This window comes from Elephas maximus, chromosome 26, assembly GCF_024166365.1.
Source record: "Elephas maximus indicus isolate mEleMax1 chromosome 26, mEleMax1 primary haplotype, whole genome shotgun sequence".
In the NCBI taxonomy this organism is placed as follows: domain Eukaryota; kingdom Metazoa; phylum Chordata; class Mammalia; order Proboscidea; family Elephantidae; genus Elephas; species Elephas maximus.
This window is the reverse complement of record NC_064844.1, coordinates 16,386,241-16,410,209: the sequence shown is the minus strand read 5'-3', so window position 1 is coordinate 16,410,209 and position 23,969 is coordinate 16,386,241. Positions and strand designations below refer to the sequence as shown.

General features: G+C 45.6%; 1 protein-coding gene across 3 annotated transcripts in view; it reads left to right on the top strand.

The window, feature by feature from the left end:
• PRKCE (protein kinase C epsilon) overlaps positions 1 to 23,969 on the top strand; it is a 625,949-nt gene that overhangs the window by 297,542 nt on the left and 304,438 nt on the right. The window lies entirely within an intron of this gene.

Genomic DNA, 23,969 nt, shown 5'->3' with positions numbered 1-23,969 from the left:
AAATCCCCCTGTAGCCATTCCTTGCTTAGTGAGTTTATCTACTCATGTCTAATCTTGTTTCATTTATACCTGTACCTATTTTCTCCTCCTCCTGAATTATTTTGAAGCAAAAATTATGATCATTTTTGAGGAATATTTGTACATGTTATTTTATCCCTGTTCTCTATTTTACTTCTCAATATTTTTATATAATTTTCTAAACATCGAAACAACAAGACTTTTAACTCATATGAGAGGCTTTTTCAGAGTTTTCCTAGAATAAATAAGTTCCGATCACAAAGGCATTATGCTAGGTGTGGAATTGAGGTGAGGTAAGGTTTTGTTGGACGGGGTGGACAGGGGCAGCAGAAGTGGATGTAGGAGAAGATGTCAACCCTTGTCCTGACAGAGCTTACAATCTGGTTGGTCCTTGAACCACTGGCTAACAGAAGTGAGTACAAGTTAGGTGCTCGGTGGCCATTTCTGTCTATATATGCTGGCGTTGTTTAGCAGAGCAAGAGGTCGTTGCAGTCTGCATATTTGAGAACGAGGACTTTAAGGAAGGGCATAGAGAATGGGTTGGATCTGACATTGTTATCGCTTGGGGTTTTGGGGTGCAAGCAACAGAAAGTGATTCTGACTGAAGAAATGTATTGGAAGCACATTGAGTAACAATGTAAAGAATCACCAGGCAGAAGTGTGGCTGGAGAACCTGCCAGGCCACAGGAAACTCAGCCAGAGGTGAACCACAAAGCCACCTGGTTAGATCACCACCACCCCTGCTGCCAGCCACACCTTCTGGATGCCTCCTTTGAGCTTGAATCCTAAACTGTCTCTAGTTCCGGTTGGAACCATCTGATTGGCTGAGATAGGGCACATGCCTGAATGGTGGCTACAGTGGGAGGAGGGGAGAAGGGTCTGGCTTCTTCAGAAGACATGGGGCTCTGCCCTTCATGAAGCATCATGCAATGGGGGATTCCTTCCTGAGAGAAAAGGGTTTTAGATGCTGAGCACCCACAAAGATAAGTGTCCACTATGACTGACACTGTCATCTTGGGTTCTTCCTCTCTGTATTCCCAGCACACGATCACAAGATCTCTGTTTTCCTTGGAAAAGCCTTTGCCTCTGCTGTTCCTGTCTTTCTATTCCCATAGCAACTGCAAAAGCCCGGGTGCTTCTCCCTGTCAGGTTCCTCAGAGAATCTCCTGTATGGATTTCCTGCTTCTGGTCGCTCCCAGCTCCAATCCTTCCTACAAAACAAGGGTGCTGCTGCATTAATCTTAACCAAAACAACCCTATGGCTCAAAACTCTTTGATATTCTCCTGTCACCTGGAAGAGAAAGTCTCACTCCTTGCGTTGGTCCCACCTTTCACAATTGACATCTGGCCTCCATATTCAGTCTCATCTGTCATTCCAGAAACCCTCTTCTTCACTTAAACAGGTCCCCAGACATATCCTGTGCCTTGCTACCTCCATGCTTTGTTCGTTGATAGTTCTGTTGTCTGGAAGACTTTCCACCTCATATTTCTGTTCCCTGCAGACTCTTCTGACCTCCCCGGAGAGAGGTGGCTGCTTTCTCTGAGCTCCTATGGCTAATGCATGCATTGCTCACTGGACATTTAATGTCATATGTCTGTCCATTTAGACCAATAAATGCACTGGACAGCATACTAGAATTCTTTGTATTTGTCTTACATGCTAGCACAATGCTGGGCTCCAGGGCCTTACTAGATATTTGACTTTTTTTTTTTTTCCCATAAATGGAGAGAACAGAGAAAGACAGTTATAACAGGGAAAGCAAAATGTAAAACTCAGTGGTTGGAATGCACAAGGCGTAAGGATAGAGAATGGATCAGGCAAGCTAGAGCTGGGAAGGATTGGATGGTAAGTTCAGAGAGATGGGGTGGTTAATTTTTTGTGCTGTTTGTGGTTTAAACTAAATGGAGATGCTTTGGTTGACAGGTGTATGCTCTTTGGGAGTACCCTGAGTGCCTCCATGGTTTAAAAGGATGATCCATAGTTAGCCCAGAGTCAAGTACCATGGTTTTCCCGAGACTCAGGCGTGTATCTGTGTGGATAGAGGTAAACGTGACATGTGATGGGGCAAAATTGGCTGCTTAATGGGATATAGATTTACCAGCACACACTGATAGCAAATGGATTGCCCTCACAGCTTGCACCAGTATGGACTTTGATATGTATCATTGTGCTTTTTGCAGAAATAGCGATCTGAAATGGGTAACAGTTGGTAATGTACCCCCTGGGAGTTCTGTTGATTGATGACTTCTCAAGGGCAGCATCTCCAGGCTGCTCTGGCGATTCCTTTCCATTTTCCTATCAGCCTCATTCAGCCATTCAGACAAGTGTTGACTGGTTCAGATTTGGGCTGAGTGTGTCCCTCACAGAACCCTGAAGGCCAGGTCCAATGGTGAAGTTCAAGTAAGGGAGAAATGGGAAGGGTAGGGGGACAAAGAGAGCCTTCCGCTGGGTGGTTCCACGGAAACAACAGAAAGAAGTGACCTGTTCCTTCAGGGAACTTGTGGAGAGGTGGCGATAACATAGCATGAAAATGACAGCTGTCCAGGCAGGTTGGTGTGGTGGCGACTTACTGGGAGATGTTTTCCATCAGAACCATCCTCTTTCTCCTCTCTGCTCTTCTTCCTCATCATAGCCTGGCTCACTACTGCCTGCTCAGGGCCTCCTCAAGTGTCCCCTTCTGCCATCGCCTCAGCCCACTGCAAATACTCACTTGAATTGTAGGCTCTTTTCCTAATGAACAGCCAGGCTTCCCAGCTAGGCAGCAAGCTCCCGAGGACCAAGGCAGTTTGTGCCAGGCAGCATGTGGGAGGCCCCTGCAGTGGATGGGGCATGGAAATTAGGGGCACAGTCCTAGCGTCTCTGCTTCTAGCAGTTCTGTCTTGCACAAGGGCCTTCTCACCTAAGTCTCAGCGTGCTCATTTGTAAAAAGGATATAAATATGCCCCAGGTTGAAAGAGGTAACATAGTAAGCCTTCAAAAACTGTGCCCTGATCACTACCAATACCCCTTACAGCCCATACGTTTTGTTCCACAATGTTGGGTACATGATAAGTTGTTACTGTTGAGTTGATTCCAACTCACAGCGACCCTATAGGACAGAGGAGAACTACCCCATAGAGTTTCCAAGGAGTGGCTGGTGAATCTGAAGTGTTGACCTTTTGGTTAGCAGCTGAGCTCTTAACCACTGCACCACCATAGGTGTTCCATAAATGCATATCTGCTGATCAATGGTGATGAGAGCTGTCATGATATCAGGGACTTTGAGAGCTCTGATCTGAGCGAGCGAGTGCTCGCTTCTAGACCTGTTTGGGGGAAGCCTGGAACTTGTCTTATTCAGAGTGATTAAGGGAACAGGTTGTTTGATAAAGGAAGATTAAAGGAACTAATTACTTTGCTGAGCAGTGAATACCTGACTAATGCTAGGTAGAGACATCTCAAAGGAGAGGAAGTAAGAGTCCAATAAAGGGAAGAATAAAAATTAATAGGATAAGCTTGAGATAAGGGAAAAAATAGACTGAATGGCCTGAGAATTAGAAGGTTATATTAACATTGAGGAATCTCTGAAGGTGAGGCAGCCTAGCAGGGTGCCAGGGAGGGCAAATGTGGTGAGTTATTTAACTGCCTGATCCGTAGTTCCCTTAACTCTAGAATGGGCGTGATAGTGTCATTTCATGGGGTCAATGTGAGGATGGGATTTGACAGTGTACATGAAGCACTATTCGTGTCACCCAGCACACAGTAGTTCCCTTCCATTATTTTCCCCAAAAGCAGAACATACGTTCATTTCAAAAGTGAGCCCATGTGCTGAGGTTCTGCTCAGAGTGGTAGAAAAATCTGAAAACGAATAGTGCAATGGTTGAACGTGATGAACATAATTCATGTCGCTGAATTTTACATGTAAGAAATGTTGAAATGGCGAATATTTGATTACATATATATTTACCTTGATTAAAAAAAAAAAGACTCCCAGGAGCACCTAGTGATCAGTAGAGTTTAGATACCACTGCTCTTGTTGTAGAAGCCCTGGTGGTGCAGTGGTTAAGGGCTCAGCTGCTCACCAAAAGGTCAGCACGTTCGAATCCCCCACCTGCTCCTTGGAAACCCTATGGGGCAGTTCTACTCTGTCCTATAGGGTCGCTATGAACCGGAATTGACTTGATGGCAACGAGTTTTGGTTTGGCTCTTGGTAGCTATTGTTGAGTCAGCCCCCATGCACAACAGAATGAAACACTGCCCGGTCCTGTGCCACTCCCTAAATTTGAGAAATATAAGACTGAAAAAAGAAGCTAAAAAAAAAACAAAACCCAACAACATAGTAAGTACATGTGTCATGAAAGCCTCTGTCTCTACATGGGTAAACTTAGGAACCTTGAAAGACAGAACCGCGCGTCCAGGGCAGCACCATGAGTAGAATGGAAAGGCTTACGGGAGTCTGCTGGGAAATGAAATAAATGTTTTTCAGGATAAATGCAGCAGGTTAGGCACATTTTCACAAATTTGTTTTGTTTTGTTTTATTTTTCACTCACAGTCACTACGAGTGGTAGATGTATTCTTTTGGAACATTGGCTATATAGTAATAGTAATTTCCCATCAGGCAGTGGGCCTGATGCTGGTTATGCTGGCTTTGGGAATTTCAATGAAAAAATGAGACTTTCAACTGAAGAACAAAAACAAAACATAACAAACAAACCCCCTTCCGAACAAACAAACAAAGCCTCTGCTAACCAGTGAGGAAGGAGCCCTGGTGGCATAATACTAACTGAAAGGGTGGCAGTTCGAATCCATAAGTGGCTTCACAAGAGAAAAGATCTGGTGACCTGTTCCCAATAAGATTACAGCCTAGAAAACTCTGTCGGGCAGTTCTGCTCTGTCCTACAGGGTCACTGTGAGTTGGAATCTACTCAAGGACACACACAACAACGATTCCATGACGGTAGGCCTGACCCTGTCTCTGCACCTTGGTGTCATCTGGCCTGTCCCTGGACAGTGGGGATAAATGATGCAGCCAGCCATATCAAGACAGAAACATGGTGATTTAAAAAGGAATACTCGTAAGCTGCCAGGAAAAGCGTAGTTAATCCTTTACTCCTTTAATTTGGTGAGGAAAAAAAAAATGCTTGTCTGAGTTTATGCAAAATGATCATGTTTTATTCAGCATTTAGTACAAGTCACTCTTACGGCATGCAGGGTAGATGATGTCAGCTTTTCCATCACAGCTGAATGAAGTTTTACTGAGCTTTTATGCTGTGTTAGGGAATGGGGAAACCAAGCTAAAGAGGGTAGCTTATTGAGAAAACAAGCGTTGTCTCAGTAAGATGAAATCTAGGCCGATGCAGAGGAAATGCTGGGGGCCGCTGGGGTAGGAGACACTAATATTGAAAGGTGGGGGGTACTGGCAAGAGGTTCCCAGGGAAGCTGTGTTTGGGTTGCAGCTCACTGGACAAGTGTGTGCACCAGGAAGGCCTCGTTGGAGACGGGCACTTCATGGAAAGTCTCAGGACTTCACGATGGTTGTCATGGACGTGAAGAACTGGGGGTGTCGTCATGCATGAGTGACCTCACCCTGATATTGCCCCTGCCATGTGTGAAGGAAAATACCAGGCTGCAAACCTGAAGTCCTGGGTTCAGCCTGGCTGCATTACCTTCTCCAAGTCACTTAACCTCTTTTCAGGTGCACATAGCTCTTTGTTGGCTGGTTAAGTGGTCCTAGTCATCCACCCTGCCTATAGGTGGTCTGTGCAAGCTCCTACGGATAAAATTTGAGAATCACAGGCTTTAAGTGACTGTGGCTGGGAAGAGCCTTAAGATGCTCCTTGCTCCACCCTGTTGCCTAGAAGTAGTATTCCTCAAGTCATCCTAAAAGGATGATTAAAGAAAACCAAACCCATTGCCGTTGAGTCCATCCCGATTCATAGTGACCCTATAGGACAGAGTAGAACTGCTGCATAGGGCTTCCAAGGAGCGGCTGGTGGATTTGAACTGCTGACCTTTTGGTTAGCAGCCGAGCTCTTTATCATTGTGCCACCAGGGCTCCAAAAGGATGCCATGACCGCCTAAATGTCTGTTTTTTCCCCCTTCTGCTTTTTTTTTGTACTCTTCTTTCCTGCCTTTTCATATATTGGATTTACACATTTTAATCAAGAAATTGTTTTTTCTTTGTGTAAATAACAAAATGTACATATTTGGTTTTTTGTTGTTTGCTTTGTTTCATTTTTATTCTTTAGGAGGAAGTCCCATTTTTTTTCCTTGACATTTCCAAAGTCGGCATAACCAGCGTTAGTCCCACAGCGTGATGGGAAGCTACTAGTACCATATAGCTGCTGTTCCAACTCCATATAAGACAGTAGGCAATTCTGCGTCAATATACTCTTATCCTAATGGTGAAGAACTCAGATACTTTCATTTGAAGGGATTACAGAGAAAACATACCCAGTTGATAAGTAAGTCTGGGAGGAATATATACATGTTTGTAAGTAACCAGAGGGACCTGCTTGTGGTCCAGTGCTTCATGTGCAGCCCTCAAAGCAAGCATGCAGGAGAAAAAAATGACCATTGCTAACTGTATTGGTGGTGTAATTAAATATATTATGTCCTTTGAAATATCTAAAATTATATTAAACATACAGCCAAGTAATCTAGAGAGCTGTCCACTCTATTTCTCTAAGAAGTACAGACATGATACCTGTTTTATCTATCCATCCATCCATCCATCTGTCCGTCTGTCCGTCCATCTGTCCGTCTATCTGTCCATCCATCTGTCCATCCACGTAATCTTGGCCAGCATTCCCCACATTGCATCTCACGGAACCTATCTTTAGCCCTGTTGGGGGACACGGGTTTTCCTCAGGACACAGCTTGGTAATCACTGTCCAAGGCAGTTTGTTGGTGGGTCTGATGAATTAAGGCTTCCCTTCTGGGTCAGGCTACCCATCTTGGTCCATGCTAATAGAAATAAGTCATTTGATAGTTTTTGTCTTACCTTTCTTTTTCCCTTTTAAATAATATTTTATTACATTTTTGGTGAAGGTGTACACAGCAAAACAGATTCCCATTCAATAATTTCTACACATATTGTTCAATGACATTGGTTTTACATTTTTTTCCCTTCTATGATTGCATAGGGTTTGTTTGTTGGTTTTTACAAAAGTAGAATAACTATAACAACAACACTGTTCTACCGTGGCTGATGTGGTCAGTGCCCCATCTGTATTTCCTGGGATCTTGGTATTATTATTTTTTTTAATTTTATTTTATTGTTATTGTCGAGAATATATACAGCAAAACCTACACCTTTTCAACCATTTCTACATGTACCATTCAGCAGCATTGTTTATGTTTGTTGAGCTGTGCAACCATTCTCACCCTCCTTTACTGAGTTATTTATTTTACACTCTATTTAAAAAATCTGAGAAAGTTTATGTAGGCCGAAGGGATGAATGAATAGCTCATGTTATAGAACATAATGCAGTTGAACATCTTCAGGGAAAAGGCACTTTTGCCCAAGAAAACTGCCGAATGTATGATGGCGCATGAAGAGACGGGGCCACATTTTCCACTGCATCCGGTGACTTGCACAGCAAGGAGCATCTTGAGGCTCTTCTAGGTCTGTTTCTTCTCTGATCACTGCCTGGCTGAAGTGAGAGGAGTCAAGGTGAGTTTGGCTGGGACTTAGATGGAGGAAATGTTGCAATATGGGGTGTGACTTGAGGAAAATGCTTCCTTAGCCCGATCTTTCAAAATACCTTTCTGTTCTGCCTAAAACGCTATCACAAGAGATTCACTTCTTTGAATTAAGGATTGACTTTTAGTAATAATCACTGCTGGCCAGGATACCTGTTGTCATGGAGTCAATTCTGACTCATAGTGACCCTATAGGATAGGAAACCCTGGTGGAGTAGTGGTTAAGTGCTACTGCTGCTAATCAAAAAGGTCAGCAGTTCGATTCCACCAGGCGCTCCTTGGAAACTCTATGGAGCAGTTTTGCTCTGTCCTATAGGGTCACTATGAGTTGGAATTGACTTGACAGCTATGGGTTTTTTTTTGTTGTTTGTTTGTTTGTTTTGGCCGGGATATGATGAGAGGGACAACCTGATAAACTATGGGTAGGATATAAATTTACCCAATCTTTGATGTACTAGGCGCTTTTTGGAAACTCCATGGGGCAGTTCTACTCTGTCCTATAGGGTCGCTATGAGTAGGAATCAACTCGATGGCACTGGGTTTGGTTTTGGTTTTTTTTTTTATGTACTTTGGCAATATGTATCACAATCATTTAAAGTATATACCTTTTCTTACACAGCGGTTTTACTTCTGTCAATTTATGCTAAGGACATATATGGGCAAGCACACAAGAGGAACATGTATGGTTATCCGCTGCAACCTTGATCTTGAGAGAGACTGGTGTATGGATTGAATTGTGTTCCCCCAAAATATGTGTTGAATTTCTGGCCCTTGTATCTGTGGATGTGATCCTGTTTGGAAATAGGGTTGTTCTTTTGTTATGTTAATGAGTCATGCCAGTGTAGGGTATATCTTAAACCTGATCACTTCTGAGACCAGAATACACACAGACATTCCCCCAGGAAAAGACAGATGACCTGTGAGAATCATCTGCAAGCAAAGGAATGCCAGGGATTGCTGGCAGACACCGGAACTAGGAGAGAGGCTCACAGAAGGAGTTGACATGCCAGAGACCCTGATTTGGACTTTTAGCCTCCAGAACTCTGAGAAAATAAATTTCTGATCTTTCCAGCCACCCACTTGTGGTATTTCTGTTGTGGCAATAGTAGGTAATTTAGACAACCAGGAATGGCCTAAATTTCTTTTCTAAAAAATAGGATTGGTTAAACATATTTTGGTATACTTATACAATAAAAGGCTATGTGGCTCTTCCAAATATTAATGACTTGAAAGAATATCCTGTTTATTGTTGAATGACCAAATCAGATTCCAAATAGTAGGAGCTCAAAACCAAACCAAACCCATTGCCGTCGAGTCAATCCCAACTCATAGCGACTCTACAGGACAGAATAGAACTGCCCCATAAGGTTTCCAAGGTTATAAATCTTTCCAGAAGCAGACTGCCACATCTTTCTCCCATGGAGTGGGCTGGCGGGTTCGAACCACCGACCTTTCGGTTAGGAGCTAAGCACTTAGCCACTGGGCCACGAGGGCTCCTAGTAAGAGCTCATAGTATAAAAATAAATAATAAAGGTTTTTTGTTTGCTTACTTTTAAAGACAACCCTTCTTAAAGTGCAAATATTCCCTAAGTGATAGAAAACAATACTAGTTACCTATTGTTGCATGAAAATTACCCACAAACTTAGCTGCTTTTAACAATCAGCCTTTATTTTACTACCTCACAATGTCTGTGGGTTGAGAATTGGGGAGAAGCTTAGCTGCAGTGGTTCTGGCCCAGGTTGTCTCAGGAGGTTGCCGTCAGTCATCTGGCTGGTACTGTGGTCATCTGAAGGCTAACCTGGGGCTGGAGGATCCACTTCCAAAATGGCTTCCTCATAAGACTATTGACAGGACGCTTCAGTTCCTTGCCATGTGGGTCTCTCCATAAAGCTGCTTGGCACAACATGGCAGCTGGCTTCCTCTACAGAGAGTGACCCAAGAGAGAGAGCAAGGAAGAAGCTGCGACAGCTTTAATGACTTGGTCTCCAGTGTAACAAATTGTCACTTCTGCCTTATTTATTCATTAGAAGCAAGTTACTAAGTCCAGCCCACACTCAAAGAGAAGGAGTTAAGCTGTACCTCTTGAAGGGAAGAATATCAAAGAATTTGTGGGCATATTTTAAAACAACTACAAACATACAAGAGTATCTTCCATCATTAATACGTTAGTATGGTTAGGATCTATTCAGTGGGGAGCCACCTTTCACTGGGTAATTGAAAGCAGTCCTAAAGAATGAGAGTTTTAACTTTGAGATTACTAAGTGTTTGGGTAATATTTAAGGAAAACAAGCCACCAGTAGAAAGAGGACTGGGTCTTTGGTGACTGGAGACGGTTTCACATTCTTGATTCTACCATGTATTAATCACATTACCTTGGACAATCAGGTACCCCTTGGTTTACCTATCAGGTTATGTGGAGGATCAAATGAACGAATACAGTTGAAAGCCCTATGTAAACTGTAAAGCAATAAACAAAGCTGGCTGTTACTGTCATTATTACTGGTACAGTTGTTATTGTTGGAAGGGATACCAGTGTGGGGAACAGGGAGGAATGGGACATAGAACCAGATTAGGGGGTAAAAAGAGGGAATTGAATGTGGCTAGAGTCACAGTTTTCCTTTAGCTGGTTGAAGCAGACATAGAGAAGGGCTATCTTGACTGTGAACTCACATGAGGCTGCGAGGGTTACAGGGATTTCTGTGTAGGACCACTGTCTTGGGTCTTTACCAGAACACTAAGGCGTAGTCCACAAGGAAGGCAATAGTCAGGGTGAAAAGTACCAAGAAGAAAACATTTTCTCACCTTCGGAACCAGAAAGGCCTCAATCTTCTTAAATTGATTATCCGTTCATTTATCGTTTCAGTAAATGTATATTCCTTCCCAGCTCTGTGCTACGCCCTGTGCTGGCTGGGGACACACAGTTAAAGAAGACACAGCTCCTTCTCCTCAGGGGATCCAAGTCCAGCAGGAATGGCCAGTATGCAAACATTTGGAGTAAAAGACTAGGCCTTGGCTGGTGACCTCACTCCCTGTACCTGGATTTGGGCTTCAGGTAATAGCTTTGTCAGATGGCCTTGTTCTTTCAGAGGTCATATAGTTCTGAAAATTTTATGTCTTTCGAACTTAACAGGCCCACTCCCCAGTATTTATAGCCCCTTCTAGTCTTGGGCAGAGATAAAGTCAGGCAGTTGCATTCAGATGACTGCAATTTCCGCTCATTCTCCTTCCAAGTCCTAATGGCCAACACTATACAGGTTCCAGAAGCCCTTTCATGCTCTTGCAGGAGGGGCAGGGTCTATAGATAGGACTGCGCAGAGCAACTCCTGCCTGGGATTCCACTTGCCATTGGCAGGGGTTCTTTGCGGAGAAGGTTGAAGCCAGTCTGGGGAGAAAGCTACATGGCAGTTGGTTCTCCTTTCTTTTACTTGCTTATATTTCTGGTGTGAGATGACTCTAAATATTTAGAAGTGATCTTTGTGCTATTAGCCAGGCTCAACTGTGAAAGGTAAATGTTTTTTTCATTTAGTAGTCCATGATCTCTATCCACGTGTGAGGCGGTAAACCGCGTCATGTTCAGGGTTTCTTTTCGTTGGACCACGAATCTACAACAGACTTAACTGGGAACTATTGGTGGCACAAACGGTTAAGTGCTCAACTGTTAGCCAAAAGGCTGGCAGTTCAAACCCACCCCGAGGCACCTTGGAAGACAGCCCTGGTGATCTGCTTCGGAAACGTCACAGCCTTGAAAACCCTATCAGGCACAGTTCTACTCTGCACACCTCGAGTCACCATGAGTTGGAATCAACTTAATGGCAACTAACAACAACATTGCTTCAGATAAAAGGCAACTGGTTCACAAATATTTATGGTGCCAAGGCCTGATGTAGGCACTGGGGATGCAACATTGTATTAGATAGAGGACCAAAAGGAGACTATTTACATTTTTTTCTACTGAGGAAAGATGGGCAATAAACATACAACAAATGATTAAGGCAATACAGGTACCATAAGGACTTTGAAGATGATAAAATTAAATAATCAGTGCAATAGAGGACCATAGTTGGAAGGGGTCTGAAGTTGACATTTGAGCTAGTCTTGAATGATGAGAAATGATTCAGTTTACCAAACTTGACTATACACCTGTATGCAGTCTCTGTTCTATTTGAAATCCCACTATGATTTCTGAGATACAGAAAAATTACTACAAAATTCAAAACTTATGAAGAATTGTGCTTGCAAAATAAACGGCCTGTGTTGATTATTCCTAGTTGGTAGCTTGAGGGTTGAGATGGGGACAAACAAGGCGTTAGTGATGTAGGAGGTGGAAGTGTTTCTTACTGAATCGTGAATGCTTAGACCTGGCAACATTCTCACCCAGGAAATGTGCTAACCATTTCACGTATTTTTCATTTAAATTTTTTGGGAGGTAGATCCAATGAAGTTTCCCACAGACCTTCTTGGAAAGACTGTTACGCCTTTTAGAAAATTATTGGTTTACAAGAATCCATTCATTACTGATATTTTTATTGCTGTTACCATTCAGAATAAGATCAGTCTATGTCACCTTGGAAACTGAGGCTATTTATTTAGAGCTCTGAATGTGGAGTTTGAAGGTTTTTTTTTTATATAATTGACTTGAGATAGAAAGAAATATGCTTCAGGGACAATGAAGTGTGTGCACAGCTGGTTTGTATAATGTGTTTAGATTTCCCTTTCCATATTTTAGAGATTCCCCTGTCGTTGCTCAGATTTTTCTTTTTAAATCAAAATCTCAGGGTGAAAGATGAGAGCTCTCTAAAGGATATGGAAATACAATGGAATCTTTAGGAGTCTGCAGGCCTTGGTTGATGATGGCGCCCACAGTGCAATGTCTGTAAAACCCTGAAGCCCAGCCAGGGACATTAAATAAAAGACTACGGTGACCTCAGATTTTGAGAGTAGGTCATTTTACAATCTGTTCTTTTTTTTAAGAGTGCCTGGCTGTCTTTGCCTGAGGATAGTGCAATGGTATTTCCCAGGACAGAATTGAATCATTTGAATTTCTAGGTTGCAGACCCCATGATCCTTGGGAATTTGGAGTTACAAACTAACTGGGGAAATATACCATGCTCGTGATAATTTCTGACCCTCTCAGGTCGTTCGACTGATGTGGCTTGGTGTTGAGGTATCTGCCGGGAGTGTCGTGAATGATGTGAGGTGTGGACAGTGCGTAGGTCAGAAGACAACCCTAGGATTCATCTTTCGTCTTCTGTGGTGCATGAGAGAAGCCAGCTCATGGCTCATTTAGAAAAACCATACCTTGTTCCTGCAATCTGTAACAATTGGAACATGGGCGAGTGAATAAATGTAATTCTGCCAGCTAGATACCCCTCTTGCACTAAGAGACTATGGATAAGCAGGAAAAGATTCTTGCTTTAAGTCTGGTTGAGGAGCCACAATATAGAGAAAGGAAATAATCAGAACAGAATAGCAAAAGAATTAAATCAGGATATTTGGATTAATATCCTCAGGGCATGGGATGAGTGAACCAGCAGGCTGGGAATTGTCAGTGAATGCAAAGCCAGAGAAAGGAAGGAAGTTGTCAGTGTGGGCTGGAGAGGTCGAGAGGTCATAGAGGTTTGTTGGAAGAGATGGAGCCTTGATGGAAGACAGGTCAGGGAATGGGGCTAAGAAGACGTCTTCTAAAGAACCCAGAGCCCTAGACCTAACTAGGTGGTAGAAAGAAATATTGACTCCAGGGACGCATTCATAAAAAAAAAAAACCTTTTTTTTTTTAGGTTTCTAATATTCTGAGTGTTCTCTGGAGGGTTAGTAGGTATGAGATGGAGGAAGTGGAGGCCACTAGGCCCTGTGGTCAAATAAGTCTAAATAAGACTGGGATCAGCAACTAATGGTTTTCTCACTGCAGGAATCCTCAGGCCTTTACTGTGCTGATGTTCCCAGTGGCTTCCCCAAGATGGGCATATGCAGCTAGCTGTCTTCTGCTTATTCAACCACAGAACCATGTTTTTGTCCAGGAGGACCCTGCAAGGACTAGTGTTCCGAAGAACATAATTGAGTTGGGGCAATGGTAGCCTAAATAGCTTATTTCAATGCATTTGTAATGCAAGTCACTATCAGTAAAGTTGTGTTCTCCATGGGCTGAAAGCCCAAGGGAATTGATTGGAAGGAAGTTAGAGGGAACTGCATTTTCAGAAGTCAATGAACGAGTGGCCTTCCAAGGGAGCCCAGCCTGGAATAAAATACCCTAGGGTCATCTGGTTCAAAGTTATTTCTCAGGATATCCATAGACACGTAATATGGGCTTGAAAAAAATAGTATTGTTAAAATCATTCCTGTTCTTCTGTGGAAATGTGGGGAAGGATTTTGTGCGGCCCCATCATTCCGATGGGTTGCAGCCACTGGGGCCGTGATTGAGGGCAAGGCTCAGAGAGCTGGCAGGATTAGCGTTGCCAGATAAAATATAGCATGCCTAGGTAAATCAGAATTCTTTAAATGTAGAGTTACATAGTTGAAGTGACCCACTGTGAATAATTTTCCAGTATGACTGTGTCCCAAATACTACATGGGACATACTTATGCAAAGAAAATCATTCATCATTGATCTGAAATTCAGATTTAACTGGACGTCCTGTGTTTGTTTTCCAAATCTGGCAGCCCTACGCAGGATGTTGGGGGTGCCTAGATGTGCAGACCAGAAAATGACTGAAAAACCTACAAGGCAAGGTAGCACGGATAGATTCCATGTTGTAGAAAGCCCAGGCCTTCTGTTCTTGGAAATGGGTTAGGCCATTGCAAGCCTCCCCACTCCCATCTTTCTCTTTTGTTACATCCCCCTCAGTTTGGGGGAATCTGTCTTTATTTGACCCACATGGTTTTTAGAACAAACACACAAGTGTAACATCTAAAACTTTATCAGATTTGTAGCTTCTCTTGAAAATGCAAAAAAGCTTAGAGTTTCATAGAAAGAGGCCAGTTGTGAATAAACCCAGAAATCTTGAAGCCAAAAAGTCCATGAGTTCCCTGCCTGCAGTGAATGCAGTGGGGGTGGGCGTATGCCCATCCGGGTCAAACCACAACGGGGGCAGAAGACAAGGAGATAACGTTTCTCAGCCCCCTCCCCTTTTTGGAATTTGAAGTGTAATTGAGGATGCCAAATTATCTCACATGTGAAAGTAGAACAAAGGTTTTAAACTGCCTCTTTGTACTGACTCTAGGTGAGATGAGAGTTCTGAGAGGGGAGAGTTTGCTTGTCTGGAGTACTGGAGGCTCTGGGAATGCCTTTCACTGCTAAGAAGCTCAGTGTCTTAGCTCCACATTTAGTGATGGTCACTAAACAGCTGGGGCTTTCCAGTGGCTCTACGCAGGGATCTCATCAAGAGGAACAAGAATCAAGCAAATCTCCTGGAAAGGCCTCCCCATGACCTGTGGGGTGGCCGCCCCTCCAGCTGCACTCCTCTCTGCTCCTGCCTGTGACTCACCCCCTTTCTTCTGTGCTCTGGGACCTGCCTTTCCCCGAGTGGCATGGGGCATACTCCTGACTTATGAGTAGGCTGGCGGTGGTGGGCAGCCAGTGCGCTGTGAATGTGTGTTGGTAGGCCTGAGCAAGGAGTCAGTAGGATGCTGGAGAGCTGGTCTGTGTGTGCACCGTGTAGGCGGGCTTGGATGTGGAGTTTGGAAGGCCTATAGCTTCTATTGATTTCACAGACTCATAGTGACCCTGTAGGACAAAGTAGAACTGCCCCAAAGGATTTCCAAGGAGGGACTCGTGGATTTGGAATTGACTTGATGGCAACAGGTTTGGTCTTGGGTTTGGATAACTTCTCTCGACCATTGTACAGACACTAGCAGGGACTCCAAGTCACTTCAGAGGGCACTGTGACACCCAGTACTCACTGGCCGCTGCCAGCGTTAATGACACCATGAGTGCTTGCTGTATCCTATGGCAACAGCAGCTCCTTGTTAATTCAGAGTAATCCTGGGGGCAGGCAGTATCACAGGCCACTGCACATTGCCTGGGAAAAACCTCGGGTCATGAGCATCCTTGATTTGTGTCCAAGCTCCAGGAACGTCTTTGCTTGTTCTCCACTGTCATTCTCCCACCCCCTAGTTTGGGAATCTGGTAGTAGGAGGAGGGGGAAGTGCCAATAAAATGTTGCTCTAGAGGTCAAGTTGAACTCTGAATAATGAGTCCATTAGATTCCACAATCAATATCCAGCTTCTAAACATTATGTATATTGATGGGCTGATTGCTAGGAGACTAGTACTGAGGGAATTGGAATCCATTTCGCTGGGGCCAAATTGGTTGTTGATGGGCCATAGTAGACTGTGGCTTTAATCATCAGCTAAAAACATCCTGGACTCGAATAAAACACAACTTGAGCACATCGGAGCCCTGCTGTGCTTTCCTGAAAGCCGGGCAGAGGATGGTTTTTGCTGGGTCCTGCACTGTGGGCCTGCCAGACACAGAAGGGCTGGCTGGAGCTCCAAGTGAAGCTTCTGCTGGTGCGACATGAGCGAGCAGAGGAAGGCAGGTAGGGAGGGTGGAGGTGGCGGGGGGTGCCTAAGACTCTGCAACTATGAGATTAAGATGGGCTGTTTAGGGAACCGTGGATGAAGACTGGTCCAGAATGAGAAGTACAGCAAAGGCTTGTCTACATCCTGAAAATCAATTTGGCATCTATTTTCAATTCTTAGTGGCCACTGCTAAAGCCGGCAATTTAGCTATTTAAAATCTAGCATTTATATCTCCTTCTTCTCTCTTACAGACATTCCCACACATGTACTCTGTGCCACGGTTTGGCTAGTCTTCACACTCTAAACAACACTGTGAAGTACACAGAATTTAAACAAATGGCCTGAGGTTGCACAGGAAGGAAGTGGTACCACCAGCTCTGCAGATGCGCTCAAAGGTCATGTTCTTTTCACCCCATCCCCACAGCCTTGGTTTATCCTTCATTCTTACCAGTAACTCCCCACGTAGGGAAAAGGCTTTGGGTTTGCTCGTTAATCTTCCTCCCTCTGGCTCTTGCCCTTTGCAGTCCATGAACACACATCTTCACCTGGCCTGCTTATCCAGCTCTGCTCTCAGGACTTGGAGACTTACAATTGGCTGAGACGGGGTTCTCACAGCGGGAAAGACTTTCCTTTAAGGTTTTTCAGTCCCAGAGGCTGGGCGAGAGGAGGGATGGGCATGTACTCAGCACAAAGTGTGTGGGGGCGGGTGTGTGTATGTCTATGTGTGTGTGTTGAGGAGAGGGCAGTGAGGGGCTGGTCAGTTGGCTTGCAGTGACGACACATTTTGTACCTGTCCCAGGTACAGAGCGTGATATGGTTTTGTGGTATTCTGGTAGTGTGGAATCTGGAATTTAATATGAATTCTCCTGGGCCCAAGGCCAGTTGGTCCCCTGCCCCTCTGTCTCCCAAGTGACACATTCAGCAAGTGGGGGTGGGAATCCACTAGGTGATTGATGAGGCTGAGTCCTCCTGGACTGACAGACACTCCCTGGTCATTTGGTCAGGGGATCTGGCCTGCTCCAGCTTAGTCAGCTCAGCCTGAGGCAGGACCGCAGGGGCAGGACGTGGCAGTTTCCCAGAACAGGTTTCTGGGGCAGGAAGTTGAGGGTAATTGGGTTAATTAAACCCCTACAGATCTCCAGCTGCAGAATTGCTTCAAGGCACTCGGAAGGTTTAAAGTCGTGCATTTAGTAAAACAAAACCAAAATGCCCACAATTAAGCCAAGGTGAGCCCTTTCTACCCACGGTGCTGTGTGTGGTTCGGTTTAACTCAGGGGCAGGAAAGAGGGCAAAGAGTTTCCATTGTTCTCTGAGTACCTGTAGTCTGATTCTGAACAGGGACTTGGCTCTCGTGGTTCCAGGTCATCCCTTGATCTTACCCTCTGCTAGGCCAAGTTGGCAGGTGTTTCCTCTGCCTCCACTCTGTCAGGCACAGCTCTGGCAATAGGATTCCAGCCACTAGGAGATGCCTGGCTGAGGGTGCAAACCCCACAGATGCCCCTGGCCGGCACTGACGGAAACTGCTGTTTGACCCTTGAAACAGCCCTGGTGATGCATCACACCCTCTGCCTGCTGGGCCAGCATTTGAAGGGTCTCTGCCTGTCCTTCTTCCCGACAGGGACTGCCTCAAGCCTCAGCTTGCCAGGCCAGGCCCAGAGAACCTGGTGGGCAGGACTGTGTGGATCCAAAGAGGCATAGACAGGGCCTCTCCCACATACCCTGTGGGGATTGCTCTGGGTGGTGTCCCTGGTTGGCTCCAAAATAAGGCAATGGAGGAATAAGTATGGTGAAAAAGAAGGAAGGTGGTCAGAGGTGACGCTGGGAGTGCTAAATTGCTGAAGAGCACAGTAAAAAGTCAGGGATGGGAGCAGCGATTAGGTCAGCGCTGGAGGAGAGAGCCGGAGAGAAAAGATGAACACAGAGCATCTGACTGAGAATAAAAGATTTTTATGTGGACTGGAAGTTGGCAAAAGGAGAAATAAATCAGCCCCCTGCTGAGCAACTTTCAGGAATTAGAGGCAGTCAAATTGGATATTGAGGAAATATTTGAATCTAAGGGATTGTGTTTGGGTTTGGAGGCCAAGAACGGCCCTGGGCTGTCAGCTGTCTTCTCTGAAGAGCGGGCTGGGGGTCACTGTCGTGTGGGGTTAGGAGCAAGTTGGACTAGATAAGCTTTGTCCCTGACAGGAGGCAGCAGTTACTGCCCACATTTCTCTGAGAGCTTCGTCAGATGTCCTGCTAGGCTTTCTGTGTGGGGAGGGTGGCACCCGGGAGACTGAGTGCTGACAGAGTGTCATTGTGGCTGTTATCCTAAGGGCTGTTCACTCCAGGGGAAAAGGCCATTGGGCTAGAGGATGTCGAGAGGCTTGGCTGTGAGGCCAGATCTGCCATGGGTTCCTTTGGGCCACCTCACTGCCTCGCGCCTCCTCTCTAAGGCCACACAGAGCACAGACGCTGAGTGCTGCCTGGGTCACAGTGCCCTGTTGCCAGTCTCCCACTGATGACTTCCAGAAAATTCCTTGACTCTCTGGGTCTCTGTTGACTCACCCTAAAGTGAGGATAATATTAGTAACTCTTTTAGAGCCTATTGTGCTGATTAAAAAAAAAACACCAGCTGACTCACGGTGACCCTATGTGTGTCACAGTAGAGCTGTGCTCCATAGGGTCTTCAGTGGGTGATTTTTTGGAAAGAGATAACCAGGCCTTCCTTCCCAGATGCTTCTGGGTGGAATTGAACTGCCAGCTTTTTGGTTAGCAGCCAAGTGCCTTAGCCATTTGCATCACCCAGGGAGCTGATTAGATGAGGTAGTATTTGTAAAGTGCTGACAGCAGTGTCGGTATCTGTATTAATGTCTGAAAAATAAAACAACTTCCCCGAAATGATCTCTCCTGTCCTTCCCAGTTTGCACTTGCTGTGATTCTGATTCATTTCATCCTCTACAAACTTCTTAGGAAGGAGGGGTGACCTCCCCCACACACACCCTGCCCCTATATTGAGATAAGGAAATCTGTAGGCCACCTCAGGGATATTTTCCATAGGCCAGGTGGCTGGCAAATGGATGGTCAGAGAAGGAAACCAGAACCCTTAACGCTTGGTTATGCCACTCTCAGAGTGGGGGGAGTTGCATTAGAATTCCATGGCCCTCACTGCCTCTTCCTTTTCCCTCCACCTCCCTCAATTTCTGTTTCTGGGTCCACTTCTCAGGGATGAAGCGACATGAACAGATGATAAACTAACTCCTTGGGACTGTGGAAGAAACAAGTGCTGAAGAGGCGGCCGGCTGGCAGTACGGAGAGGATGGGGTCACAGGGCAGGCCTCTCACAGCTGAAAGGGAACAGGAGGAAGACAAGGCCCCATTTTCAGCCTGCTGCCAAGGGCTGAGGAAGCGTAACAGGAAGTGAACACTCCAGTCTCTTGTGGCTCTTGGACAAAGGCTGAACCTGTTGCTGTCGATTCTGACTCACAGCGACTCCATGTGTTACAGAGTAGAACTGCTCCATAGGGTTTTCATAGCTGTGATCTTTATGGAAGCAGATTGCCAGGCCTGTCTTCTGCAGAGCCATGGAGTGGGCTTGAATCACCAACCTTTAGGTTAGTAGTCAAGTGCAAACTGTGCCACCCAGGGATCTGGATGAAGGCCTAGGGAGCTGGAAAGACACGTTTCTGACAGCACCAAAGGGGCCAAGGCTTCAGGGTGTCCTGGGTGGGGAGGAGGAGAAAGCTGTAGTCTGCAGGGGCTGATGGAGTCTATCTGCCTCTGGCTGAAAACTAGTGTGGCTCTGGGAGGTACTCCTGCTCCTCAGCAGGTGATCAGGACACAGGGGCTTCCTAACCCATCAGGATCAAGGCAGGTGGCAAAAGTTCACCAAACACCCCACCCAAGGGCTCCTCACCCCTGCCAGCCTCTGACTCTTGGGTACCAGGGCAGCGCTTCTCAAATATTAATGTGCACATGGATTGCCTAGGGACTGGGTTGCAGTATGATTCAGTGGGCCATAAAGTCTTCGTTTCTGACCAGTCCCCAGCCATACCGATGCTGCCGTCCATGGATGTCGACAAGTAGTAAGGGTCTGGAGCACAGCTCGCCATGGCCTGGACCTCCTTCCCATCAGAAGCCATCGGCCCTGTGTGCTGGTTCTGTTTTCCTTCTCACATCCACAGATTTCTCAACACCAGTCAGATGGAACAAGACTGGGGTAACATGGGGGACCCCTCTGAGAGAGCATCGATGCAGTTTCCCTGGGAGGAAGGATTATCCTCCAGGGTCAGCAAAAACCTTGGAGGGGGAGGAGCAGGCTGGCTGTGCAATGGCACCTTCTTAGCCCCTCCTTCTTTCTCAAAGCCCTACAGTGATCTGTTCCGGCAGCCTTTTGCTTAGCTCTCTGATTTCTGTGTCCAATCAATCAGCCACTCTTTGTGTCACGTAAAAATGCGTGACGGAGCCTTGACCTTGAAGCCATCCAGCCACACAGGCTTCTGTCTTTCACTGTCTCTTTGAACTTAGAAAAAGGTGGAGGGGATAAAGCACCAGACTGTTTTGCTAAAATGTGTTGCCATTATTGATGCAACTTCTTTGCATTAGATCCTGCACTAACTAACACTATGGCAATAAGAGTGCCCTCTCTTCCGTCTGCGGATTATATTATGTTGTACAAGCACTTTGACAGTCATTATCTTATTTGATATTGAAAACACCATTATGAGATGAAAGAAGATTACCATTCCCAGGAAACTGAAGCCCAGAGAGGTTCATGAGACCACAATGCCGTGGTAACAGAACTAGGATTGACACTCATTTTTGCGCTAGAGTTGATATTGAATAACCAGTGCGGTGGACTTACCAATAGTACGGGTCATAATTTGGCCCATCCCAGGCACAGCGTGTTCATACCATTTAAGAGTCTCAAGGTGTTGCCAGCTATAGATGGGTGTTAGTACTATTCCTGAAATAATATGGGCCATATTGCTCCTAAAGTACGTAGCTGAGAATGCTCTAAAAGTGTGGTGAAAAAAAAAAAGTGTACAAGGGGTTAAAATAGCAAATCAGCAAAGAAAACAAAATAAGCAAAAAAAAAAAAAAAAGAATGCAGGGATAAATGAGTTAGAAAGTATGTTTTAAAATAATCTCAAAAAAAAAATCGATCTCGCACATACACACAGACAGACAGACAGACAGACAGACAGACAGACACACACACACATGCATGTGCGCTGTGGGGAGTCTTCCTGGCGAGATTTATATTCCACGGGGAGGCATTTAGAAAACCCAGCCAGGTAGGAGACAGTGGGACAGTGCTTATTGAATTTGTTCCTGGAATGTTCCCTCCAGGGCATCTGTCTCTTTCCTTCGAACAGGCATTCCAAGCCACTGCCTGTGACCAGGTGGGACAGACACGTGGCCAACCACAACTTAATTTTTCCCAACCCTTATTTAGGCTCTAATTCCACATGCTGCTTGGGGTTGCCATGGAGACGGTCTACTGCATTCTCCTTCAAATAGAGCCAGAATCACACTTCTGCTTATGTGCCAGGTAGAAGTGACGGAGTGACATTTCTGTCAAGAGCCCTCTCCAGTACACTCACCTCAGCTGAGTGCCCAGGAACGTGTGAGCAAGGTACCTAAACTCATGCTTCAAGGTGCTTAAAAAGCAAAGCAAAACACACCACCGAAGAATAATCAGCCGTAGTTCTATTTGTAGTTAATGATTCTAGGAATACAACACTAAATTGCTGTAAAAATGAAAAAACGTCAACATACAAAGCTGGAGACTCACCATAAACCTGTCCCTGAAGGCTGTTGTCACTGTGGACCGGTCGAGCAGGACATTTCTGAGCCAACGCTGTGTGCAGAGTTCTGGGCTGGGAGTGATTGGACAGTGGGGGGTGAGGAATCAGAGACTGGCAGACAGGAAATCTGCCACGGGAGGATTTGCCCAGTGGGGAGGCATTCCTGTACACAAAGAATGCTTTCTCTGGCCTCAGGCTACATTGGGGTACAGTCTGTGCAGTGGCTGGGAGCACCTTACACAATGGCTGGCCTGGGTTCAAGTCCTAACTCTTCCACTTAGAGCTCAGAGTCTTCGGATGGGTTTCTTAGTATCCAGAGCTTTGGCTTCTTTATACTTTCTCAGTAGGGTTGTTGGGAGCACTCAGTGGAATGATGTCTGCTGAAGAGCTAGCGCAGTGTCTTGCACACAGCAGGGGCTCAATGAAGGCTCCTTTCTTCCTCTTCTTCCCACCTATTATTAGCGGTGAGTGGGGCAGTGGGCAAAGGAGGAGGAAAGAAGGCTCCAAGGGTGGTAAAGGATATAGCAGAGACTTGGAGGTTGAGTTGCAGGCCTGGACAGGGGACAGTGAGCAGTCTGCAGAAAGGCAAATAGGGCAAGAAGTGATGCTGATCACAAAATGAAAATGAGACCACTACTCAGGGGCTTTTTCAATATTGAAGAGCTGGGCAAATTGCTGTGAGCAGCTCACGTCTGTGCGCCTTTGTTTACACTTCTGCAAAGACTTGAGTAGTCTGCCTTCACCAAGAGATGCTGACTGTTAGCATTTTCAATCTAAAGGTGTTCTCTTTAAAATTCCCTCTATCTGAAACCCAGGCAAGGTATTTATCAATCAACATTTGGAAGCTATGGTTTGCTTTAAAGAAAACAAAAACAAAAAACTGTCCTTTTCCAGTAAACACCTTTCCCAGCCCTGTCGCTACACACCCTCCCCGCCCCGCCCCACCATTCCTCCTAATAGACAAATCACTGAGAAAATTCTCTGTGGAGTGGCTAACGCTGCACAATGCTAGATGATGAGTAGTTTGCCTGCCGAGAAGCGCTGCATTCTGCGTGCAGAGCACTGCAGAGTCTCTTGGGATAATGGTCAACAAATCCCAAATGTGGCTCCAAGCAGCTGTGAGTCTCCATTTCCAGAGAGGCCATGCCCCTGAGCTGCACATGGTCCCATTTCTCCTAAACCCTGGAGACCAGATGAGAAACTGCTTTTAAATCATATTCTTTGTAAGCCCTGCCCGGAGGCAGAAAGATGGGTTGATTAGACGGCCACTCAGAGTCACTGTCAGTCTGTTTTCTGAGCTTTCAGGAATCCTCCAGGCCAAAAAAAAAAGAAAAAACTGGAACGCTAATGTCATTGGCTTTGAGGAAGATGCAGCGTGGTACAGTGGTTATGACTTGGACTGGGATCATATCAGTGGGGATTGGATAGGACCAAGCTGCCACTTGGTAGCTCTGTTACCTCAATTTCTCTAAGATTTCATTTGATCAATTCAAACAGTAATAATAATAGGAAGGAAAGCATACATGGCCATCACCCTGGGCCTGCTTCGCCTTCAGTTGTGTGTGTGTGCGCACGCACACGTGTACACACACAAGTGCTTTCCCAGGGTGTGGAGTGTTGCTTCCTGTTGAGTGAGTGGGTGGTTCCGGGATTCTGCCACGGCCTGTGGGCCCTGATTGCAGAGTTGAAGTTCACAGCCCAGGCTTTCGTCAGAGGAGAAGGAGTCTGACAGCTCTTGGCAGTGGAGATAATTTAGGAGGCTGGAAGGAGACTCCCTGGGGACAGTGAGGGAGGGGCTTGGCGGGTGGCATGAAATAGCCTCAGAAGTGCACCTTAGAAGGGTATCTCGCCAAATGTAGAACAAAGTTCTAACTCACAAAAAAGGAGCAAACCTACTGGGTTGACAGAGACTGGAGAAACTCCAAGAGTATGGCCCCTGGACATCCTTTTAGCTCAGTAAT